Source organism: Labrus bergylta, chromosome 7, assembly GCF_963930695.1.
Source record: "Labrus bergylta chromosome 7, fLabBer1.1, whole genome shotgun sequence".
In the NCBI taxonomy this organism is placed as follows: domain Eukaryota; kingdom Metazoa; phylum Chordata; class Actinopteri; order Labriformes; family Labridae; genus Labrus; species Labrus bergylta.
In genome coordinates this window covers 30710945-30715944 of record NC_089201.1, presented here as the reverse complement: position 1 = coordinate 30715944, position 5000 = coordinate 30710945, and the positions used below count along the sequence as shown (strand labels likewise).

General features: G+C 37.9%; 1 protein-coding gene across 2 annotated transcripts in view; it reads right to left on the bottom strand.

Moving 5' to 3' along the window:
• The window catches only part of mapk8ip2 (mitogen-activated protein kinase 8 interacting protein 2), a 30064-nt gene that overhangs the window by 17898 nt on the left and 7166 nt on the right, over nucleotides 1-5000 (bottom strand). The gene's annotated exons all lie outside the window — the stretch shown is intronic.

Below are 5000 nucleotides of genomic sequence, written 5' to 3'. Positions count from 1 at the left end.
CAATCTGAGCCATGTTGTAGGGAAAACCTGCACCACTGCCAGACCAGCCCGGCCTGTCACGCTCGATCTGTGATCTCTGTTTTTTAATAACTCTTTCCACAAGTGGAAGTGTACATACCTAGTATTATTATATTATTGTATTTTTTTTCTCCCTTTATGTAACTGATGTAGATATGTTTGATTTTTAACTTCTTGTTATTTTTGATAATTATATTCCTGTTTCCCACATGGGGGATCAATAAAGTTTATCTTTATCTTTATCTTGTAACAATCCACACTAAAGAAAGGTGCTTAACATTTAAAAACAAGATACAAAGGTAAATACGATAAAAAAAATACATTTTAAATTCAGTTTTCTGAATTAAGCATTCAGCATTTAGATATATCACAAACAGAGTTGGACGTGATTGAGTGGTGTTTTCTTCGTACACAGAGTTTACAGCGACAGCACACTCCAGCAGGGGAGTCTATATGTCTCAGTAATGAGCCGTGGCATTGAAACTTTCCTTGATTAGACTCCATCTCATCTTTGCCCCATTAGTTTCAGCAGGGCTCTGAGTTCTACAGCAATGTGGGAAAGGAAATGCTGCATTGCAGTTTTTCCTTCTTAGAAAAAGGACACCACAAATATAATGTATGGATGCTCTTTACATCACACTGTCACATACAGGGTCGTGAATACACAAAGTCACATGGGTCCAGGGGATGAGGATATGCTGTTATCTAAAAGTAAAAGAAGGGGGTCATGAAAGGTCAGTGTAATGAGAGAGCCTCCAGCTTATCTTCTTTGGTCAATCAGCAAAAGCAGAGAGAATAAGGTATATGACCTCAACATGCCTATCACACGCCTTTATAAAGCCTATTCAGTTCTAAGGCAGCATGTTGCTGTTTTGCTGCACTTTTCTTTGTCCTTTCATGAATGGGACCCTTGTTTGTTTTGTTTTACTTTTTTCACTCAGGATTTTAATTTGAGTTATTTTACACAACTTACATGAACTTCCTTTGTTTAAATTGTGCACCTTCACTTTTTATAATACATTGTCTGTCTGTGGGCTAAGTACCTTTTTGGAACTGTGTACTGGAAGATGCTAAGAACTTTTCCTATACAGCTGCAATTCAATTATATTATCATACTTTGTTGTTAACGAACCAGCACATGCACAGATACAATGTCACTGCTGTCAGCACTGTATCTGGTGGCTCAACACTGTGGGAATCAGAACTTTAAAATAGGCCGTGCAGTTATTTTTTTTGCTCAACCAACAAAAAATATAAACAAAAAACCTTAAAAGGTAAAAAAAAAAAATACCATGCTATCCACCCTGTTGCTATTTGCTATCACAGCCTCACATTCCTAAAATATCTTGTTCCAAGCTTTTCCATGATAATTCCAGTAGGTGCTAGCTGCACCATTACACATTATATATTATTACTTTACTCTAAGACTCTGACAAAAGTTTACCTTAAGTGCTCTACCCTCTTTTCTTTTCTACCTATCAGTGTATTTCCCAGACCACCTACAATGGAGCCAACAGCAATGGTACGCCCCATAACCATGTTATGTCTTAGATGCTGTAAATCAGACTCTGTGTTTGTCTGTTTCCTTTGGGTTTTTTGTTCATTTATGTCAATTGTCTATTATTTTTAGTTATTGAAGAAATGTTGTGGAGTGTTTGTGTAGTGTGAAAATAATAATATATAATATGAATTTGTAAAATGTATTGTCACAATATAAACTGCGGACCCCAGGAAGAATAGCTTATAGAATAGATAGGGATCCAAATAAAACAAACAAACAAACAAACACTTAAATACATTCCTCCATTTACATTTTAAGTGACAGCTGCCTGACTAGCTGCCTCTTTCTTCCTTATGGAAATGAAAGCCTCTTTGTCTTGGATCTCACAAATTTGATGCAAACAAACCCACCAAACTGTCCTGTACCTCTGCAAATGGCAATACACATATATTATATTCTATTCTTTTCTATTATTTTTATTCTAACATGTTTCTTTCTAGCTTTCAGTATTATTCACAAGAATAGACGGGATAAATACACAGTTATCACATCCTGGCGCTAAGTAGGGGACAAGCAGGGCAGTGAGCTGTGGGCAAGGTCATGTACTATTTTAGTCAGCGTAATTAACTTGACACTGTAGTTTATTCAAAATAATACAGGAAGCAAGTGGACGAATGCAAGGTCAAGAGGAACATAGAATTTGTTATGGTAGATGTTATTATTTATTGCAACTGTGTAACCAATCAGCAACAGCGGAAAGAAGCAAACATCTGTTTTAGCTGTAGATAACATGACTGGATTACATTCAAAGTCAAGCAATGCTCAAAATCCCTCTATGGGGCGAGGGCAGAATAAATACAGTCCGCAAATTAACTCATCACCTGCACTGGCAAAGTTATCGAGTCTAATCTAAAGAACTCATGGTTGAGCAGATCCTACTGGTTCTCTCCGAGCTGCATTTATCACTTTTGAACATCCAAAATTGACGGCTTAAACGACAGTAACAGACACTCTCATGAGCAGTAGGAAAGAAAGTGATGATTATCATTTGTCGCTGCAACTTCCTTGCTGGCCATTTTAGTAAAATGTCTTATAATTACTCTTATGGCTCTGACTACAATTCTACAATTCACTTATCAGACTCTTTTATCCAAAGCGACGTACATCAGAGAGAAAGAACAACACAAGCAAGGATCTAGAAAAAAGGGAACAATGTCAGTAAGAGCAAACGATCAGCTTTGAGTCTGATTGGACACACAGGTGCTGACAGGAAGTGACCAGAGGCAAAGCACAACATTGAGGGCAGTTCTTGAGAGCTCTAATCAGTATAGAAACCATCTTATAAGTCGTCGTTATCAAACAAAAACCATCGTCATTACCATCATCATCATCAATAATATGGAGACCATCATCATTAAGTTAGTAGGTATTCATGAAAGAGCTGGGTCTTTAGCTTTTTCTTAAAGGTGCAGAGGGACTCTGCAGATCACATGGAGTTTGGAAGTTCATTCCACCACCGGGGGGCGACAGAGGAGAAGAGTCTAGTCAGCGTCTTAGGACCCTGTTGTGAAGGTCGGATCTATAAAAGGTTCAAACATCTGGAAAATCCTTCTAATAAATATATTTGTTCTCTGTACTATAGTGTGCTTGGTTTCCCTCTAAATCGTGCATTTGTATGTGAAATGATGAAGGACAAGTGATGTTATTCAATTAATGAACCAGACGGTTGGATTTCATGTTGTGATGGTGAAGCTGTGTTGTCTTATTATATTGGTGTCAGAGTAACCTGTCAGCTGGATGCAGACTTTGTGAGACAGAAAACTTTCCATTAATATTAAACACAAGATGAAAATGATCAAAGCTAAGTATGCTCTGAGGATTTGTGACCAAGTGTCAACCTGAACGATGTATTAAACTGTGGTGGCTCGTCAATAGAGTTAGTTGTTCCACAGAGCAGGAGAAAAACCTTTGGTGATGCTGCTTTCAGTCAACCTTCCTGAGGGTCTGAGAGGAGCCCAGAATATTGAGATTTTTAAACGCAGTCTGAAAACTCATTTATTCAGTCTGGCTTTTATAAAGTGCTTTATATAAATTCACATCTTAACATTTCTGTATTGTCTTTTTTATCCTACTACAATTTTAAATATTCTTCTCCTATGTATTCATTTTAATATCTTGTTGCTTTTATGTGTCGTATTTTTCATTTTCATACTTGTTTCTTTAATTCTTATTGGTGTGCATTAGTCTCTCAATGATTTTATAAATTACTTTTTAGTCAATAACTTTTCTGCACTCTTGTTAAGCACTTTGAACTGCAATTTAATTTGTCTGAAAGGTGCTATATAAATAAAGTTTGATTGATTGATTGATTGATTGAAGGAGAATGACAGAAACTTCACAGAAAAGAAAACAATAATAGTATATCCATCCATTCATCAATCCGTTTTCTTTACTGCTTTTTCCCGTTCGGGGTCACAGGAGGGGGTCGATCCCAGCTGTCATTGGGTTACACCCTGGACTGTACACCAGCCAATCACAGGGCTGACATACAGAGACAGACAACAAGCCACACTCACATTCACACCTACAGTTAGGGAGTAAAATGTATAATCTGCAATGAAAATGAAGATGAATAACGATTGTGTCTAAAATGACTGACTGGTCACGTGTTTCCGGGCCCGGGGCATAAAAATACTTTGTAGTACTGAATGGGCGAGTAGTGTCCGTAAATGAAGTTCACTGTATAGTCCACTATGGTGTGTGTGTGATTTGGGACAACATACCACAGACTGTATGAGATGGATCAGAGCAGCAGATCAGGCTGGCATGACAAGTCAGCTGTTTAATGTTTGATTCAGTTAGCAACAGAAAACTGAATCTCAGTCTCTGGGAAGCACAAGGGTTAAAGGTCATTAGACAATGAATTAAGTACAGACAAGGACTGTATTGTTTTCAAAACTTTGACCAGATCTGCAGTAGTCCAATGGTCTCCCCTGGCTTAAAAACAACAACAAAGAAGTGACAAAAAATGTCAACAAACCATTGGGTGGCACCACTGTCGCTTCATCTATTATTTATACATTAATGTGTGTGTGTGTGTGCGTGTGTGTGTGTGTGTGTGTGTGTGTGTGTGTCTGCCAGGATGTAAACACAGACAGAGAAACCACCAAAACTAATATCCTGCTGTATCTGCCACAATAATTAAATTGAGTGTCTCAGCCAAACCTGCAGAAACGAGGTCACTAATAATCTCCTCAACCATTCAAGTCTTCAGGGAAACTGTGTTTGTCAGTGAAGGTGTGTGTGTGGGTGTGTGTGATTCACAATGGAAAACAAAAAACCACCACACCAGTTCCAGCAGTCACCACTACACAGCTGAGTGAGGTCCCATTTTTTGGATTCTGGATATCAGAGCAGAGTGATGTAAACTCCTCAAAAAAAGTTTGGAAACGTTATTTGGGTCACTTATTTCACCCCTTTA